The sequence below is a fragment of the Manis javanica genome, chromosome 17 (assembly GCF_040802235.1).
Source record: "Manis javanica isolate MJ-LG chromosome 17, MJ_LKY, whole genome shotgun sequence".
Taxonomy (NCBI): Eukaryota; Metazoa; Chordata; class Mammalia; order Pholidota; family Manidae; genus Manis; species Manis javanica.
The window spans coordinates 46,438,199-46,459,828 of NC_133172.1; the positions used below are offsets into that span (position 1 = coordinate 46,438,199).

Consider the following 21,630-nt stretch of genomic DNA (forward strand, 5'->3'; position numbering starts at 1 on the left):
AACAGATGTGTTCTGAATCCATGGTGTGCTGGGGGCAAAAAAGAGAAATAGATAAGGGAAGTCTCTCTGAAAGGAGTTTGACCCCAGGTCTCAGAAACAGAATGTGTCTTTAAGCGTTTGGATGCTCTGGTAAAAACAGTTTGTAAATAATTTAGCCCCCAAGTGGTAGATTCTAAATGGCAAGCACAGCCTGCTGAGAGGAGGGCCGTGCAAGCTCCAAGGAAACTAGGGCTTCAGGCTGAGCTCCACTGGGGCTGCTGGCCGCCACTAGACCTCCGGCGCCTGCACAGTCCCCCAGCCGCACAGATACTCTGGGACTGGTCAAGCAGATCATTACCTAAGAAAGCAAACCAATGAGCCTCTGACTTGCCCCTAGGGAAACACACACATATACACACACACACCAGAAAACAAACAAACCCCGATATGGGACCATAATCGTGGCCCACTCTCGCCACCGCCAGCCCTTCTTCTGCCGGTCACTCACAGGCAAAGGCTACTGCTTCCCAGATGCCAGACTTCTGCCAACAGGAGCTAGGAAGCATCTTGGATTAGTTAACTAGGAACCACAGAAAAACTCTCAAAAACAAAAAAAAGTAGAAATGGGGGTGACTTGTGTGAGTGGTATTTCAGGCTCTCACTCCTCAGCTTCCTTCTGCAGGTTAGTCCTGTTCTCTCTGACTTCCCATGACTCTGCCTGCCTGGACGGGAGGATGGCTGTATCCTGAATCCTTATTTAATATCCCAGAGGCAGGAAAGAAAATATCTATCCTTCTCTAGCAAATATAAGACCTAGGGAAGAAACTGATTGGTTGGTTTAGGTCATGTGCCCACCCTTCGGCCCAAGTCTTTGTAGCCAGGGGAAGAGCATTCTGATTGGTTAGGCTTGGGTCAGCAGTAAGGCCCGGGGGTTCCAGCAGCTGGCTCTGTAGCTGACAACCTCACAAGGATGACATGCAATGGGCCAGTGGGGTCTGCCTCCAAGAGGGCGGAGTCCACCTCCACCACCTCCATCACCTCCACTACCTCCACCACCTCCAGGAGGAGGAGGATGACTAGGAGAGGGGAGGCATGCCGGACAGATAAGACCAATAATGAGCCCCCCGTCCTCCATCCTCCAACCTCCATGTTCATGGAGTCCTTCATTAAAGCTGGTGACTCTTGGATGAAAGAAAAAAGGGACAATCACTCCCTAGCATCTTCGATAAGATATGCTTCCAGCTACTCTTCCCCCATCAGGGAGGCCAAATGCCACAGGAAAGAAAATGTAGGCTTTGGAGTCAGTCGGATCCATGTTCAATTCTTGGCTTTACAACATGCTCACTATATAGTCTTGGACAAGCTGCTTAAATTCCATGAGCTCCATTTCTTCATTTGCAAAGCAAGCAGCAAGACCCAACACGTAATATGTACTGAGGATTAAATGAGAAAAATATGTGGGAGACTTAGCATACATTGTCTGACACAAAGCTGTCAATAAACATTTGCTCAATGCATGAATTAATTAATTTGAACTTTATAGGTCAGACAGAACCTGGTTGTATTGTCCTACTTCCATCACTCAGGGACAAAATGAGTTTTTCTTTTCTAGTAAAAATAGATAGTAGCATTGTTTAAAATACTAGGACAGAAAAAGTCGAACTGGCCAAGTGTGGGTCTTAGATGCTGTAAGTGTCCCCATTTTTTAGATGAAAAAACTGAAGCTCACAAGAAAAATAAATCCCCAAAAGGACACCATTGTACTTGGGCGAAAAGGAGGGCTAGTAAATGCTAAAGTGGTGGCTCCTTTTGAGCCATGCTTAAGCTGCCAGGTATTGGCTAATTACCGCTCTCCAACGCACCAGCAGGATGACAAAACTGCCTCTCGTCAGGATGGAGAGTACACCTCTTCCAGACAGCGCTTGACCTGAGTGTCACCTTAGCACTCTCGGGTGAAGGAGCTAGGCATTAGTATCTCCTTTTACAGATGGGGAAATGAGTTCAGAAAATTTAAGTCACTCAATTATGGCCACATAACCATCAAATGGTCAAAGCCCGGGTCAAACTCAGCTCAAGCCAAGAGAGGAAAGGCAGAACTGAAATGACCATGGCATTCTCTTTTTATTATATATTGAAGTATGCCATCAGCTTTAATACAAGCATGGCCTCTGAGCACAGGAATGATCTTGAAGGTCAGTAAATTAACCCCTTTCCCAACACGGGAAATTTCTTACCTTCAGCCTCCCTGTGGTGGGAGTTACAGGCAGAACCAGAGTTAGAGGCACAACCTACAACCATCCCTAACATGGCAAGAAGCACCATGTGGACCACCAAGTTACCCACAAATATATCAACCCTGGTGTAATGCTTGAAAATGAAAAATTACTGATCCATGATATGCCTAGCACTGTCCTAAGGAATCTAAGATTCTGGTATGTTATATCAAGATGTGTGAATGTGAGAAAGGCCATCTGTCACTGAGGAGATGCCCCACAGTTCAAGATCTTGAAGTCTAAGTTTTGCAGCATCATGTATGAACAGAACTTGGCTACATCACCACCTCTTACACCTTTTGGGAGATTGGAGATTTCTCTGCATGTGTAAATAGAGTGACCATATAATTTACTGTTCAGACTATAACACTTTTGAGAGTCAAAAGGTATATTACTAATCATTATGCCATGACCACAGATAAAAACCAGGATGATCACCCTAGTTATGGGGAACAATTGAAAATCATTCAGCCACAGGGAACTCACACCACACCAAATGCTGGGTGTCTTGCTCAAAACATCTTCCCTCATTGTGAGTCTTTTTTGACCTCAATTTTTCATGTGATTCCTTGACAGAAATTGTTCAGGGAAAAGTGAAGATAAACATATATTCTGAGTGAAGGTTTTACATGATTGCTAATTTAGTTAAAATGGCTTTTAAACACTGTCTTTGGATAATCTAAGTTGGCTACCAAACAACAGCACAGTGGGAGGCTAATGGAGATTCAGCAACCTGCGGCTAATTGTAATTTCTTTTGGTTTCCTTTCTATAATCTTCTTTCTTGCCTCTGAATCCCTGTCTCCATTTATGCCAAGTCTGGCCCAGTCACAGCTCCATCCCAGCTCCCTCTGAGGCTAGGAGTCCAGGTGGACAGCAAAGCAGTGGGATGTGGACATGGCTGGGACTGTAAAACCTGTCACCCACCCAGACCCAGAAAGAGCGCATTGAGGCAGAATCCTACACATGGAGTCCTGACGTGGCCCAGACTTGGGATATTCATATACGATGCTGGGAAATCAGACTCTCTAACAGCGTTCTCACTGATACCTAACAGAGAACCATTTCAACCTGCAAGTCCTTCTATCCCCAAACTCCCTTCCACTGATGGACAGAATTCTATTTTCTTCCCCTAATGATATGATGACAGAAAAAAGAAAAGTATCAATAGAGGAAAAGAAACCCAAAGAAAATGAGCTCAGGAACACTGTGGCTGCTTCCTCAAAGGGCAAGTCAACAGGCGTCAAGCACGGTTCAAGTACTGTGTACGAAGCTCCCTCCATAAGGCCCCTCACCGGACTCATACCAACTTCCGCTGGTGGGAATTTGGATCCTCCTCAATTCTTTGGTGTAGGGAGGAAAGATTCACTTAAACAGGGCTATCTAAAAGCTATGACTTGAGAGTCTTCGGGAATCAGCAGATCTTTCTCAAGTTTTCTATTAAGTCCATCAGTTAGACGAGCCCTAGAAGTGGGGCCACAGAAGAGAAGAAAGGAGTCCAGTAGGTAGGCATGAAGACTGAAAAGAGTAGAAAGCCCATCAGGATGAGAGATGACTGAGTATACAAGAACTAACTTATGAAAAGTCTCTGCCATTTTGAAAGAGGATAAATAGCTTTTCAGGTATCTGGAATGTTGGAATACTGGCATTTTTGAGGCGTCTGATGGCAGAAGACCAAAGAATCACACTGTTCAGTGATCTTTAACATACGCTGCCTGGAGCCCCTGGATTCCAACAGAGGCACTTCTGGGTTCCCCTCAGATGGGGGCAAGATTGGGTGTCAGGACAAAGAGGCTTTGAACAGAACACTGATGCCTCAGCCCCACTTCACTCCATACACATCTGAACTCCAGGTAAGATTTCATCTGCGTAAGAGTCAACTGCTAAAACATTTGGTGACCAAAGGTCCTAGTTGAATACCTGATGGACCTAAACCAGAGAATGAATGGACTTGCCAAGGTCAAACACAAAAGCAGTGATACAACCACAACAGCAATCAGATCCTCTTATTCTGGTCCAGTACTTTTTCTGTTATAAAACTTGACATGAGCATCTTCCCAGAATCAATGAGAAAGTAAAAGAGGCCAAAACACAGAACCTTAAGTTTTTCCAACTCTGATCTCAAACTTCACCCACACAGACATGCACACACACAGAGACGCATACACAGACACACATAGGAAAACTGTCACACTGATTCCAGGGCTCGGTGGTACCCAGTACATTTGTCTCATAGGGTAGGCAGAGACTCATTTTTAACACACATGAGATAGAGAAAATATTACTGGTTATTTACAACAACCCACTAACTTCCCGGTCCTCCAAAGACAGATATAACCACAACAGAATCTTCAGTGTTGTTGGGTGAGGAAATATCAATTGGCAAACATTTCAGAAAATTCATAAATTGTCTGAAGTCAAGAATCCCTAAATTACAGCCCAGGAACCAAAGCTGGTTGTGTAAATTAAGCCTTATTGGAGAACAGCCATACCCATTCATTTCCTTATTGTCTATGGCTGCTTTTGAGTTACGAGGGCAGAGCTGAGTAATCATAACAAAATGTATAGCCCAAAGCTGAAAATATTTGCTATCTGACCCTTTACAGAAAATGTTTGATGATCCCTTCTCTAAGTAAGTGTACAGAACTCAGAAGAACCTAGGAAGGACAAGGAAGCTGGAGGCACACAGCCTGAGAAGGGGGGGATGAAGAAAGGTAGTTGGTGGAGAGAGGGAAGCAGGCGGTGACTTTGTGGCAGCTGCCATGAAAAGAAATCATGGAAAATGAGATGCCAGAATGGATTTTTAGAGTTTTGCTGTGTCAGGTGCAATATATTTCCCTGTTCCTCCTGAGAAGGCTTCAATTTAAAAAAACAAAAGCCATTATTTTTCAAATCTTTCAGAATATTTGTGATTTTTACTAATGCCAAGTTCTGTGAGATTTGCCTATAGACAGAAGGTGCTAAGTGAATGCAGAGACAACCCAGAGGGCCAGTCACCTGTGGGTTAAAAAAAGAAAAACAAAAAGACTCTTAACAAAGGCCTGATAGTCAATGTAGGGAAGTTGAGACTTAATCCCCCTTTGTCACTCCAGTGCCTCTCTGTCCTGGCCCTGAGATGACAGCGGATGAGAAGGATCTATGGTGAGCTCAACGCAGCAATACTGACACTAGCATGTGAGCCCTGGCTGCTATCGGATACCTGCTATTCATTACCCCATGGAGGAGAACGCTAGCAGGATGCAGTGTTCCCAGTCACACTGCACAGATAAAAAGACACAGGCTTAGAGCCACAGGTGGCTGCTCATGGTGCCAAAGTGGAGAAGTAAATCTGACTCTAGAGAACACAGTCATGGTTTTATCTTCTTCCCCATTTTCAGAGGGTTCTAGGCCACATGTTCCCACCCAGAGGTGCCACCCAGAAGCCCACCCTGTGAAGCCTAGTAGGCCCCACAGACCACCTTCTGAGATGTCCTGACAGCCCTGAGGGGATCCCAGGCCTGGTTTTCAGCATCTAAACCTCATATTCCTCCTCCCTGCTGTTTCCCTCCTTTTCCAGGGAACCCCTGTTTCCATACACACCCGTGCTTTCCTCCTAACTGCTCCTTTAATTCCTACTCCCCTTCCTTGGCATTATTCTTATTTACTCATTCCCGTAATTTAAGATTGCTTACAAAGACACATGCAGCATACCACAATCACAAAAATTAAGAGTCCACGAGAAAAGTATGTTTCTAAGGCCATCCAGGACTGGCAGGAGTAAGACAAAGCACTCCCTGAAGTCTTACGTAACGGCCAGAGGCTGATCAGACACACAGTTTGAGTCTTCTAGCAGTCAGCCCAGAGAGGGTACCTCTAGCCACTCAACTGAAACAAAGTGACGTTTCCCCTCAGGAGAGGCACAATTATTCCCTATTCTAGAACAAAAGAAGTCCATTCACCCAAGAGTCCTTCTTAAGAGGACACTATAATAGGTCGTGAACAGAACTTTTCAGCCTCTGAAAACTCTCACCAGGTCCTTCCTTATTTATTCAGCATGTTTAGCATTATTTATGCAACATTTAACAAATGTCTGTAGAGAGCCTACTATGAACCAGGAACTGTTCTAAGCATCAGGGGCACATTGATGAACAAAACAGAACTGACCCTGGCCCCATAAGATGACAGGTGGTGGTACAGATAGATGGCACCAAACCAAAGATCCAGTAACAGCATTCAACTGGGGGTGACGGGTGGGGAGACAGTGTAAATGTCACTCTCCAGATGTGGAGCTTTCAGAGATACAATGAGTGACCTAGGGTATAAGATGCTGGAGAAAAATCATTAGGCCAAGTTTGGCTTGCAGCTTCCATTTTTAAAGTGCACAGTCTATGCAAATATGTGTCTGTATATGTGCACTATGATCTATAGATACACGAAGACACACACTAAAAACCTGCCCCCCTCCCTGCTGCTTTTCACCAAGCCTTCCTGGGACGCTGACAGGCCTGCTGGCTCCCGTGGGGTTCTAAGAACTGATGCAGAAGGATGGAGGCTGGACCAAATCCTTCAAGCAATTTCTTACAGAATATAGCATATTCTTAAACCTTGGCCATGTTACATAAAGAGCATTTTTTTTAAGCATAAAATTGCTCTTTGGCCCTTGGAACAGTTGCCAGGGGCCAGCAAATACTTAGTGGAACATTTTCTCCCATTTGGTAAAAGTCATCTCAGGAATTTCAAGGTTAAAAAAAAAAAGTAGGGAACCAGTCCTCAGACATCTCACTTTAGATCTAAGACCTTGACTTTCTTCAGTTCTCAAGGACATCAGATGAAATTCATTCTGGCAGGCAGGCCCCAGAAATTCCACAAGTGTCTGCATTGCCAAGGGATAGACATTTTATCAAATGAACAATACCCCCAAGACTGCAGGCATCTCAGCTTGCAATCTGTCTATTCATAACTTGGAAAAGGGGGGGAAACCTGAAAGCTAAGAATGTATATCTGAGAAAAGATAAAAGTTCAGTTGATCCCATGGGAAGAGACTTAATTTCACAGTCAGCCAGAAAAGGCAAGAGAGAAGGAAAAGGAAAAGGGGGAGGGAGGGGGGAACCCCACAAAGAACATATATTCCTAATGTGCTTCTGTAGAAAGCACGCAGGATCACCTTCCCATGGTACAGCCATGTTATGCTGGTTTTAAGGCCCTAGAATAGCTAAAGCATTTATAAAAGGCATGCTACAATATGAACCACAATTTCCTTATAACTCCAAGTGCTTGAAGTGTCTAATTGGATGCATTAGAACTTGCTCTAAGAGCAATTAGGGTGCGACTTTCACTTCTCGCCCCAACCAAATAAAATATTTATCAAAAAAAGAAAGGAAAACTCAGGAGATCTTGCAATGGAGAATTCTGCTTCTGATTAGGTCAGAGTCAAGTGTGAGCACCATCTCTGCAAACAAGCAGGGTCAGGCCACTGCAAAAGTCACCATTCCCCAGGGATGCAATAGGAGGCAAGCAGGAGAGGGAGAGGGTAATTATTAACAGAGTATCAGGTTTTGTGCCAGATACTGTTTGTATTTGTTATGTATTGCTAGTAACAAATTATCCTGAAATTTAACAGTTTAATCACATTTACTTTTCACAGTTTCTGAGGGTCAGGAAACCAGGTATGGCTTTGCTGGATGCCTCTGGCTCAGGGTCTCTCACAGGCTACAACCAAAGAATCATCAGGGTCTGCCATCCTTGCAAGGCATGGCTGCAGGAAGATCTGGTTCACAAGCAGAGCTATTGGCAGACTTCCAGGGCTTGGTGGCTGCCTGCTGGGGACATCAGTTTCTTGCCACATGGGCTTCTTCATTGGGCAGCTCATAATATGACAGCTGTCTTCCCTCAGAGCCAGCAAGTGAGAGAGCCTAAGACGGTGCCCAAGATAGAGGCCACAGTCTTTTTGTAACCTAACCTGCATGTCATCCCATCACTTTTGCCATATTCTACTCATTAGAAGCAAATCACTAAGTCTGGCCCATATTCAAGAAGAGGAAGCATGCAAAGGTCCAAAGAGCAGAAGGTGGGGATGGTTGGGCCCATCTTAGAGGCTGCCAACCACATGGGGCCAGGCTTTTTACATTTGTTTATTATAAAACACTCTAGACCGTATTATTTTCCTAATTGTGCAGGCTTGTAGCTGAGGCTATGGAGGTTTGAATAAACTAAGGACAGCCTCATACTCCGAGGTAGAGTGAAGATGCAAACAGAATTTCTACTTCCTGCACCATCATGGAAAGGGAAGCAGAAAACTACAGAGGAAGTTTTCTTATATTCTCTCCCTCATCTTGGAGGAAACTATTATTTTAAAAACACAAATTAATGCCTATGGATGGCCAATAGTTTCCCACAGATTTGTTTGTTTTCTTTGCTGCAGAAATCTTTCAAGATATTTTGCATGGAAGTCTAACATGTAAACATTTAAAAGCAGATCTGTTCTCATTTAAACAGCAGGTGGGTATGTGTGTGGGGTGGGATGAGGATAGGACAGGTCTCCATGCACTCAGCCTGCCTGTCTCACTCTCAAAGCCCTGAGGCTCCGAGAAGTTGGTTTGAAAACATAAATACAGTAGAAACTATAGTAAAATTCATAGGTGCAAAGCTTTGAAGTCGGAAAATCATCACCAAGCAGTTGAGGGGTGCTAGGCAAATCACTCCTTCAATCTCAGCCTCTTTTCCTCATCTGGAATGGTGGGATAATGGTAATGCCTTCTGCACAGTGGGGAATAAAAATTCCAGAAAGCGCCCTGGGTATGCACTAGCTAATGCTAATTAGCAGTATATAGTAAAATATATACTAGTTTATATTTTTAGACTAAAGAATTATTGTGTATCAAAATATTAGACTTGTCTTCTATAAAAAGAAACAAAGGCAAGAGCCCCAGATACCAGATAAGATTGATGCTGTGAAACACAAAAATCATGAAAAGAATATTAAATCCTATACATGAAGCATGAATGGGATATTTACTTTCTAGCCATGAAGGGATAACTAATACCAGACTTTCCTTCCCATAGTAAATAACTGGAAGACTGGACAGAATACATTCAATAGCAGATTTCAGATGTAGGCAACAGGTGGTGCAAGACTGCTGGGTTTGAGAAAAGGAAAACACATGAGGTGAGGCCTGTGATGGCCCTGTCTTCCTGCCCAGGTGAGGCATTATGGCCCAGGGACAGGGGTATAAGACAGCAAGAGGGAATCAAAGGAGAACCTAAAACATCTCTGGATAGAATGATAAGAAGTAGAGCTGAGGCAATTGAGGTGGCTGGAATTCGTGGTGCAGGTATTAGAGTGGAGGTATTTAAAGACAGAACTCTAGAAATTTGAATAGGAGTCCTCTTGAGTCTTTGGCTGATTACTGAGCTTTAAATGCATAGGACAAGACTCCAGTAGGCCAGGCAATGATCTCCTAGTGGAAAGGAAAGAACTTCTAGGGAACTGTGAGCTGAACTCCCCAAGCTCAGACAGGGCCAGAGAGGGTGGAGAGACTCTGGTGAACACCATGCACATTCAGTAGAGAATAAAAGGACCACACCTAAGAAACAGGGCTAACCTAGCCTTAGACCCACTAGAGTTTTTTTAAAAGCCTTGCCTGAATTAAGAGATTCACAAGAAAATTAATCTTCTCCTGGAACACCACACAGCACTGTAGAGCAAAGAAGACATCCAAATCTAGACATCTAAAAATTAAGCATCCATAAAGTTCAGCACACAGTAAAAGAAATCTAGACATGCAAAGAAACATAAAATGAAATGCACAGCAGGAGAAAAATTAGTCAACAGAAACAGACTCTGAAAAGACAGGAGAGAATTAGCAGGCAAGGATTTAAAGACACCTCTTGAGTTCAAAGGGCTTAAAGAATAGAGAGAGAACAGAAAATCTCAATTAAGTAATGAAGGCTATAAAAAAGAACCACACTACCCACCTATCAGGATGGCTAAAATCCAAAACACTGACAATACCAAATGGTGATGAGGATGTTGAGCAGGAGAAACTCACCTTCACTGCTGGCAAGAGTGCAAAATAGTACAACCACCTTGGAAAACAGTTGGTTCCTTACAAAGCTAAACATAGGCTTATCATACAATCCAGCAATCAGGTCCCTTGGTACTTACCCAAGTGAGTTGAAAACTTATGTCTAAACCAAATCCATAATTGCCAAAACTTGGAAGCAACCAAGATGTCCTTCAGTAAGTGAATGAATAAATGAATTGTGGTCCATCCAGACAATGGGATATCATTCAGCTATAAGAAATCAGCTATCAAGCCACAAAAAGATATGGAGAGAGGGGATCATGGGAAGATGGCGGCATGAGTAGTTCAGTGTAAATCTCCTCCCCAAAACATATATATTTATGACAATACAATAAATACAACTATTCCTAAAAGAGACACCAGTGGATGCAGTACAACAGCCAGGATACATCTACATCTGCGAGAACTCAGCATCACACGAAGGGGGTAAGATTCAAGCCACGGCCAGGCGGGACCCAAACGTTCCCCCACCTCAGAACCCGGCAGGAAGAAAGGAGTCGGAACAGGGAGGGAGTGAAAGCCCAGGACTGCTAACCAGCTCTAGAAATCTGCACCCGCTGAGCACAAATACAAGGTGCACGGGGTGCTGGATATTAGAGAAATGGAAAAGCAAAACCTGTGGGCAGGTCCCTGCAACCAGTGCCCCTGAGACAAAAGAAAAGCGAGTGCTTTCTGCAAGTCTTAAAGAGACAGGGACCCCATTGCTGGACGAAGTTGTCCCGGCACACTTAGCCAGCAGCTGGGAATCCTGGGGAATTTTAGGCACCCTAAACCCCAGGGAGGCAGCGCAGCTCTGAAGCCCCTCACGGCACTAAGCAGCTTGCCGCTCATTCCTCCAACTGGCGTGGACCCCGACACACCGGCCCAGTAGTGGGAGAGTGGCAGCACGCGACAGGGGCGGCAGTACTGGAGGGAACCAGGAGCAGATCACGTGCACTGGCAATGCCAGAGGGGACTGGGAGTTGCTCATACAAGCCCGCCGCAGTGGGGACTGAACAGCCCGGGTGCAGCCTGCTCGCGCCAGCAGCAGTGGCACCAGAGGAGCCCGGGAGAGGTCCGTGCGGTACAGGCCCGCGCGTACCTGCAGCGGTGCCAGAGGGAACAGCCGTGCTCCCAGCGGCCGACCAGAATCCCAGCCCAATGCACAGCTGCCCAGGCCAGACCCAAAGGCTGCTCCTGGTACACAGCTGCCCAGCAGGGGCGCCAATATTACGGAGGAGTGCACCTGGAGTGTGTGCCACTCCCCACAGGGTTCTGCGCTGCTCTGATGGAGACCCCGCCCACAGCAGCTTAGGGGACTAACCCAGTGGCTGCTCAAGGAGTGCAGGTAACCGTCACAGGCAGTGGAGAAGGGCAAGGCATCCAGCAAGCAGGAAAGGACTTTCTTCTCCCAGCTGACACACCCACAACCTGCCTACAACCAATGCTATAACCATGAAAAGGCAAAAAAATTTAGTCCAGTCCAAGATAGTTCTGACAACAGCTGAGAGAGGATCTGCAGAGACAGACCTAACCAGTCTCCCTGAAAAAGAATTCAAAATAAAAATCATAAACATGCTGACAGAGCTGCAGAGAAATATGCAAGAGCTAAGGGATGGCATCTAGGGGGAGATTACAGATGTCTGGAGGGAAATTACAGAAGTGAAACAATCTCTGGAAGGATTTATAAGCAGAATGGATAAAATGCAAGAGGCCACTGATGTAACAGAAACCAGAGAACAGGAATGCATAGAAGCTGATGCAGAGAGAGATAAAAGGATCTCCAGGAATGAAACAATATTAAGAGAACTGTATGACCAATCCAAAAGGAACAGTATCCACATTATAGGGGTACCAGAAGAAGAAGAGAGAGAAAAAGGGATAGAAAGTCTCTTTGAAGAAATAATTGCTGAGAACTTCCCCAAATTGGGGGAAGAAATAGTTGCTCAGACTACAGAAATACACAGAAATCCCAAGAGAAGGGACCAAAAGAGGACAACACCAAGACACATAATATTTAAAATGGCAAAGATCAAGGACAAGGACAGAGTATTAAAGACAGCCAGAGAGAGAAAAAAGGTCATCTACAAAGGAAAACCCATCAGGCTATCATCAGACCTCTTAACAGAAAACTTACAGGCCAGAAGAGAATGGCATGATATATTTAATACAATAAAACAGAAGGGCCTTGAACCAAGGATACTGTATCCAGCACGATTATCACTTAAATATGAAGGAGGAATTAAACAATTCCCAGACAGGCAAAAGTTGAGGGAATTTGCCTCCCACAAACCACCTCTACAGGGTATCTTAGAGGGACTGCTCTAGATGGGAGCACTCCTAAAAAGAGCACAGAACAAAACACCCAACATATGAAGAATGGAGGAGGAGGAATAAGAAGGGAGAGAAATAATCATCAGACTGTGTTTATAATAGCTCAATAAGTGAGTTAAGTTAGACAGTAAGGTAGTAAAGAAGCTAAACTTGAACCTTTGGTAACCATGAATCTAAAGCCTGCAATGGCAATAAATACGTATCTTTCAATAATCACCCTAAATGTAAATGGACTGAATGCACCAATCAAAAGACACAGAGTAATACAACAGATAAAAAAGCAAGACCCATCTATATGCTGCTTACAAGAGACTCACCTCAAACTCAAAGACATGCACATATTAAAAGTCAAGGAATGGAAAGAGATATTTCATGCAAACAACAGAGAGAAAAAAGCAGGTGTTGCAATATTAGTATCAGACAAAATAGACTTCAAAATAAAGAAAGTAACAAGAAATAAAGAAGGACATTACATAATGATAAACAGCTCAGTCCAACAAGAGGATATAACCATTATAAACATATATGCACCCAATACAGGAGCACCAATATATGTGAAACAAATACTAACAGAATTAAAGGAGGAAATAGAATGCAATGCATTCATTTTGGGAAACTTTAACATGCCACTCACTCCAAAGGACAGATCCACCAGACAGAAAATAAATAAGGACACAGAGGCACTATACAACACACTAGAACAGATGGACCTAATAGACATTTATAGACCTCTACATCCAAAAGCAACAGGACATACATTCTTCTCAAGTGCACATGGAACATTCTCCAGAATAGACCACATACTAGCCCACAAAAAGAGCCTCAGTAAATTCCAAAAGATTTAAATCCTACCAACCAACTTGCAAACCACAAAGGTATAAAACTAGAAATAAATTGTACAAAGAAAGCAAAAAAGCTCATAAACACATGGAGGCGTAACAACATGCTCCTAAATAATCAATGGATCAATGACCAAATTAAAATGAAGATCCAGCAATATATGGAAACAAACGACAACAACAACACAAAGCCCCAACTTCTGTAGGATGCAGCAAAAGCAGTCTTAAGAGGAAATTATATAGCAATCCAGGCATATTTAAAGAAGGAAGAACAATCCCAAATGAATAGTCTAATGTCACAATTATCAAAATTGGAAAAAGAAGAACAAATAAGGACTAAGGTCAGCAGACAGAGGGACATAATAAAGATCAGAGAAGAAATAAATAAAATTGAGAAGAATAAAACAAAAGAAAAAATCAATGAAACCAACAGCTGGTTCTTCGAGAAAATAAACAAAATAGATAAGCCTCTAGCCAGATTTATTAAGAGAAAAGGAGAGTCAACACACATCAACAGAATCAGAAACGAGAAAAGAAAAATCACGATGTACCACACAGAAATACAAAGAATTATTAGAGAATACTATGAAAACCTATATGCTAACAAGCTGGAAAACCTAGGAGAAATGGACAACTTCCTAGAAAAATACAACCTTCCAAGACTGACCCAGAAAGAAACAGAAAATCTAAACAGACCAATTACCAGCAATGAAATTAAAGCAGTAATCAAAAAACTACCCAAGAACAAAACTAATATCGGAATTCAGCAAAGTTGCAGGATACAAAATTAACACACAGAAATCTGTGGCTTTCCTGTACACTAACCAATTCCATTCACAATAGCATCAGAAAGAATAAAATACCTAGGAATAAACCTAACCAAGGAAATGAAAGGCTTATACCCTGAAAACTACAAGACACTCTCAAGAGAAATTAAAGAGGACACTAACAAATGGAAACTCATCCCATGATCCTGGCTAGGGATAATTAATATCATCAAAATGGCCATCCTGCCCAAAGCAATATACAGATTCGATGCAATCCCTATCAAATTACCAACAGCATTCTTCAATGAACTGGAACAAATAGTTCAAAAATTCATATGGAAACACCAAAGACCCCGAATAGCCAAAGCAATCCTGACAAGGAAGAATAAAGTGGGAGGGATCTTGCTCCCCAACTTCAAGCTCTACTACAAAGCCACAGTAATCAAGACAATTTGATACTGACACAAGAACAGAGCCACAGACCAGTGGAACAGAATAGAGACTCCAAACATTAACCCAAACATATATGGTCAATTAATATTTGATAAAGGAGCCATGGACATACAATGGGGAAATGACAGTCTCTTCAACAGACGGTGCTGGCAAAACTGGACAGCTACATGTAAGAGAATGAAACTGGATCACTGTCTAACCCCATACAAAAAAGTAAATTCAAAATGGATCAGACCTGAATGTAAGTCATGAAACCATAAAACTCTTAGAAAAAAACATAGGCAAAAATCTCATGGACATAAACATGAGTGACTTTTTCATAAACATATCTCCCGGGGCAAGGGAAACAAAAGAAAAAATGAACAAGTGGGACTATATCAAGTTAAAAAGCTTCTGTACAGCAAAGGACACCATTAATAGAACAAAAAGGTATCCTACAGTATGGGAGAATATATTCATAAATGACAGATCCGATAAAGGATTGACATTCAAAATATATAAAGAGCTCACACAGCTCAACAAACAAAAAGCAAATAATCCAATTAAAAAATGGGCAGAGGAGCTAAATAGACAGTTCTCTAAAGAAGAAATTCAGATGGCCAACAGACACATGAAAAGATGCTCCACATCACTAATCATCAGAGAAATGCAAATTAAAACCACAATGAGATATCACCTCACACCAGTAAGGATCACCATCATCGAAAAGACAAACAACAACAAATGTTGGTGAGGTTGTGGAGAAAGGGGAACCCTCCTACACTGCTGGTGGGAATGTAAATTAGTTCAACCGTTGTGGAAAGCAGTATAGAGGTTCCTCAGAATGCTCAAAACAGAAATACCATTTGACCCAGGAATTCCACTTCTAGGAATTTACCCTAAGAATTCAACACTCCAGTTTGAAAAAGACAGATGCACACCTATGTTTATCGCTGCACTATTTACAATAGCCAAGATATGGAAGCAACGTAAATGTCCATCAGTAGATGAATGGATAAAGAAGATGTGGTATATATACACAATGGAATATTACTCAGCCATAAGAAAAAAACAGATCCTACCATTCGTAACAACATGGATGGAGCTAGAGGGTATTATGCTCAGTGAACTAAGCCAGGCAGAGACAGACAAGTACCAAATGATTTCACTCATATGTGGAGTATAAGAACAAAGGAAACCTGAAGGAACAAAACAGCAGCAGAATCACAGAACCCAAGAATGGACTAACAGTTACCAAAGGGAAAGAGACTGGGGAGGATGGGTGGGAAGGGAGGGATAAGGTCGGGGAAAAAGAAAGGGGGCATTACGATTAGCATGTGTAGTGGGGGGTGGCACGGGGAGGGGCTGTGCAACACAGAGAAGACAAGTAGTGATTTTACAGCATCTTACTATGTTGATGGACAGTGACTGTGAAGGGGTATGTGGGGGGGACTTGGTGAAGGGGGGAGCCTAGTAATCATAATGTTCTTCATGTAATTGTAGATTAATGATACAAAAAAATAAATAGATAGATAGATAGATAGATAGATAGATAGATAGATAGATAGATAGATAGATAGATAGATAAATAAAAGGGATTATAGGAAAAAAAAGATATGGAGGTCTCTTAAATGCATATTGCTATGTCCTAAAGGCTACATACTATATGATTCCAATTATATGACATTCCAGGAAAGATAAAACTATGGGGACAGTAGAAAGAAAAGTGAATGCCAGGGGTTTGGAGATAGGGAGGAAGGAATGGGTAAGTAAGTTAGGTGAGACACAGGGATTTTAAGATAGTGAAACTATTCTGAACACCACCGAATGGTGTATACATACCATTAGGCTTTTGTCTAAGTCCACTGACCTATACAAAGAGTGGACCCTAATATAAACTGTGGACTTAGTGAGTAATAATATGTCAATATCGACTCATCAATTGTAGCAATTGTACTATACTAAGGCAAGGTTTTAATAGGGAAAACTATGCAAAGGGAGAGAAAAGAAGGGGTAGATGAGAATCCAAACTTTCTGTATCATTTTTCTTTTAAATTGTTCTAAAATATAAAATGAATGTTAAAAAGAATCCAATGGAAATTCTAAAACTGAAAAAATACAATGTCTGAAATTTTAAAAATCCACTGAATGGGCTAAGCAACAGATTAAACCCTGCAAAAGTACAGATAAATAAACTTGTAGATGAAGCAATATTAAGTATCTGAACAGAAAAAAAAAAGGAATACTGGAATAAAAAGGCTAAATCAAACAAATAGAGCCTCACCCATGAGATAATAGCAAGTAGTCTAATATACATGAAATTAGAGTCCTGAAAGGAGAGGAGACAGATTGGGGTAGGGAAAATATTTGGTGAAATAATGGCTGAAAATTTTCCAGCTTGATGACAAATATTAACTCACAGATTGAAAAATCCCAATAATAAACCCAAACAATGATATGCAAAGAAAAACACATTAGGACTAATGATAATTGTGATAAATCAAAGATAAAAATCTTAGAAGTAACCAGAGTAGGGACACATAACATACAGGAGGAAAGAATATAGTAATGATTTCCACTGATTTTTCACCAGAAATAATGCAGCCAAAAAAACAATAGAACAATGTCTGTCAAGTGCTAAAATTAAAACATTATTAATCTTTAATTCTATATCCAGAGCAAACACCCTTTAAAATGATGGCAAATAAAGAAATTCCAAGACAGACAAAACTCAAACTTCATAGCTGTAAGACCTGTACAAGAAATGTTTAAAAGTTATTCAGAAAAAAGGAAAGCAATACCAGATGGAAATTCAAATTTTCACACAGGAGTGGAGAACACCACAAACAGAAAACATATGAATAAATATCAAGTATTTTTCCTCTCATTTCTTAGTTTTAAAAAAAAATGATTTTTTAAATCAAAATAGTAACAATGCATTTTGGGTTATAATGTATAGAAATAAAATGTGAGAATACATTAGCACAAAGGGATGAGGAGAAAATAACACTATACTGCAATGGTTCTTACATTAAATGTGAAGTGATAAAACAGCAATTAAAAGGCACATTGTTATAAGGATGTATATTGTAAAACTACTAAAAATATAGAATAAGGAGTTAGAGCTACTAACCCAGTTGACAAGATATAATGGATTATTGATGCATGTTTAATTAATCCAAGGGGAGGCAAGAAAAGAAAAAGAACAAAATGAACTAAACACTTCCAATAAAAGAAACATTTGTTAGATTGGATTAAGATAATCAAACCCCAATTACATCATGTATACAAGTGAACAAATAGGTTAGAAGTAACGGGTAAAGATACCATGCAAATACTATTACAAGAAAGCTAGAGAGCTATGTCAATGTACACAATATACCTAGACTTCAAGACAAGTATTACCAGATACAAAGAAGGACATTTAATAATTACAAGAGCTTTAATTCATCAAGAGGCTATAACAATCATACCTGTATAAAACTGAAGAAAAATTTGACAGAATGGGAAAAATGATAAATTTAGAATTAAGAGTTGGAGAATTCAATACTTCTCTCAGTTCTTAAAAGACCAAGTGCCTTAGTCAATTTTGGCTGTTAGAGTATCATAGACTGGGTGACTTATAAACAACATAACTTATTTCTCACAGTTCTAGGGGTTGGTAAGTCTAAGATCAAGGCACCAACAGATTTGGCATATGGTGAGAACCCTCTCCCTGGTTCAGACATCTGTCTTTTTGCTGTCTTCACATGGCAGAAGGGGCAAGAGAACTGAGATCTCTTCTGTAAGGGCATTAATCCATTTACGAGGGCTCCACCCTCATGACCTAATCACCTACCAAAGGCCCCAACTCCTAATACCATCATGGTGAAGATTAGGGTTTCAAACATAAATGGCGGAGCAGGGGACACGAACATTCGGTGTAGAACAACAAGTAGATTTTTTTTTAATCAAGAAGAATGTACAAAAGGTAAACACCATAATCAACTCAATCTAAATTGACAGTCTATACAAGTCCACATGGAATATTCATCAAGACATATACCATATTCTGGGCCAGAAAATAAATCTTAAATATAAAAGGATTCAAATCCAACAGTTTGTTTTCTGATGAAATGGAATTGAAATATTAATAACAAGATTTCAGGAAAACCCAAAAACACTGGAAATTAAGCAACACACTTCTAAATCATCCATAAATCAAAGGAGAAATTATGAAGGGAATATGAAAATATTTTCAATTAGGAAAAAAACCCACAACATACCAAAATTTGTAGGATGCAGCTAAAGTAGTGCTTAGAAGTAAACTTAGAGCTCTGAAGGCTCATATGAGAAGAGAAAAAAAAATGTAATTACCTAAGCTTTAATTTTAAAAGATTTAAAAATGAGGGAATTAAACTCAAAGTATGCAGGAGGAAAATAATAAAGGGTGGAAAATGATGAAAGAGAAAATAGTCAAAAATCATGAAAAAAATGACAACAGTTCTTTGAAAAGTTTAGTCAAACTGATAAAACTCCAGCTAGACTAATCAAATAAAAAGAGTAAAACACAAAGAATCAGTATCAATAATGTCTCTAGGATCCTACATATATCAAAGTAAGGAGAAAACATTAACAACTTTACATCCATAATCTGAAAACTTAGGTGAAATGCACCAATTCCATGGAACACACAATCCATCAATAGTGACTTAAGATGTAGAAAACCTAAATAGCCACATATCCATTAAAGAAAGTGAATTTGTAATTAAATATCTTCCCACAAAGAAAACTGCAGGCCTACATCATTTTCCTGGTGAGTTTTATCAGAGATTTAAGGAAAATATAATACTAATCCTAGACAAAACTTTTCAAAACAACCAGGGAAGGGGACACAATTCAGCCTCTTCATATGAGGCTACCATAAACTTAATGCCACAACCAAATAAAGACATCTCAAGCCAAGAAAACCACAGGCCAATAATGTCATAAACATAGATCATTCAAGAAAATAGGCCTCATAAAAAGTCCTTAACACAATATTAGCAAATCAAATTCAATAATCTATTATATAACACAACATGACTAAGTCACAAGAATGCAAAGTGAGTTGACATTCAATTATCAATAAAATTTGTCACATTAATAGAGTAAGGGGGGACTATGTAACCTCAGCAGGTACTGAAAAGCTTTTGACAATTCATGATTTAGAGGGAAAAAAACCCTCACTGACTAGGAACAGAGGAAACCTCCTTAAACCTAATAACATTATCTATGAGGAACTTACAACTAACATTATATTTAATGCTTTTCCACTTAAGCCAGGAAAAAGACTGGGATGTCCACTCTCACCACTTCTATTCAACATTGTACTAGAGACTGTAGGCAGTATAATAAAAAATGAAAGACATATAGAACAGACTTAAAGAAGTAAAGCTGCCCTTAGTTGCAGACACATAATAGTGTACATAAAAAATCCTAAATAATATGAAAACAAAGAAAAACTGTAGTTTTCCTTAAGTACTGAAGTAGTGAATTTATCAATGTCACAGAAAACATAGACTTAAACATAAAAGCTAACACTATAAAATGCCTAGGAAAAAATAGAATATTTTGTGAACTTGGGGTAGATAAGACTTCTGAGATAGGATATAGAAATCAGTAACTATAAAATTGGAAAGTCATACTTCATCAAAAAGCGACTTTTAAAAAGAGACTTCGGTTCATCAAAAGACTATTAAGAAATGAATAAACAGGCCACAAACTGGGAAAAGATATTCATAAGAAATAGCTGATAATGGACATGTATCTAATATATAATAGATATAAACTTAAAATACATGTCATATGTAAATATATAATATAAAATTGTACAATATACAATTATATCTAACCTTATTTTTATATATTACATAATATCTATTCATAAATAACTTCTACAACTAAATAATAACCCAATAAATAATGGGCAAAAGATTTGAACAGACATTTCACAAAATACATATGCATATAAAAATTTACTAATTACCTCTAGTCACCAGGGAATAGCAAATTAAAACTATGAGATATCATGACACACCCATAAAATGGCAAAAATGAACTCCAAGTTTTTGTGAAGCTATGGAACACCCAGAACTCTTATACATTGCTGGGGGGACTGTAAAATAGTTGCTCTGGAAGGAGTTCTAACAGTTTCTCAAAGAGTTAAACTTACATTTAGTCTGCAACCAGCAATTCCACTCTAAGATATTTACCTAAGAAAAACGAAAGCACATATCCACAAAAAGTCTTTTACCAACTTATTCACAGCAGCTTTATACATAACAGCCAAAAGCTGGTAGCTCCCCTAGTGTCCATCAAGAGATAAGAGGACGAACACACTGTGGTGTATTCATGCAGTGGCATGATACTCAGCAATAATAACAAACCAATGACAGAGAAAGCAAAAGCACTATGTGGAGAGAAAAGCATCCACACGAGAGTACACACTGCTTGGTTGCACTTTCAGGAAGTCTACAATTGGCACAACTAACATTCTGTGATAGAAATCAGGACAACTTTTACTTCTGGGAGGTCAGAATGACCAGGAAGGGGCTCGATGAAGCATTCTGGGATAATTGAAATGTCTTGACAAAGACCATGGTTTACTGGGTATATATGTTTGTCAAAACTCATTGAACTATACTCTTAAGATCTGTATATTATTTAAACCTCAATTTTAAAATGCCTCAGTTTTTATTTGTTGAAATTGATAAGATCATTTTTAAATGGAAATGCAGAGAACCTAGAAAAGCCAAATAATCTTGAAGAGTAAGATACTAAGGACTCTTACACTGCCAGATTTTAAGATAATCAAGACACTATGTTACTGGTAATGAAAGACATATAGATCAGTAGAAGAGAAGAGTCCAAAAGATCCACACTTATATAACCAAGTGATTTTTGGTTATGGAACCTAAGCAATTCAATGGGAAAAAGGAGAGTTTT

At 40.3% G+C, this 21,630-nt stretch overlaps 1 long non-coding RNA gene across 2 annotated transcripts in view; it reads right to left on the bottom strand.

Moving 5' to 3' along the window:
• Positions 1 to 21,630, bottom strand: part of LOC118973706 (uncharacterized) — a 517,996-nt gene that overhangs the window by 409,461 nt on the left and 86,905 nt on the right. Inside the window, exon 1 of one of the 2 annotated variants that reach the window (XR_005063193.2) lies at positions 20,858 to 21,377. The exons of the other annotated variant lie outside the window; for it this stretch is intronic. This is a non-coding gene — a long non-coding RNA (uncharacterized lncRNA). Of the gene's footprint in view, positions 1 to 20,857; positions 21,378 to 21,630 lie in introns of those variants that run through there. 2 annotated transcript variants of the gene reach the window in all.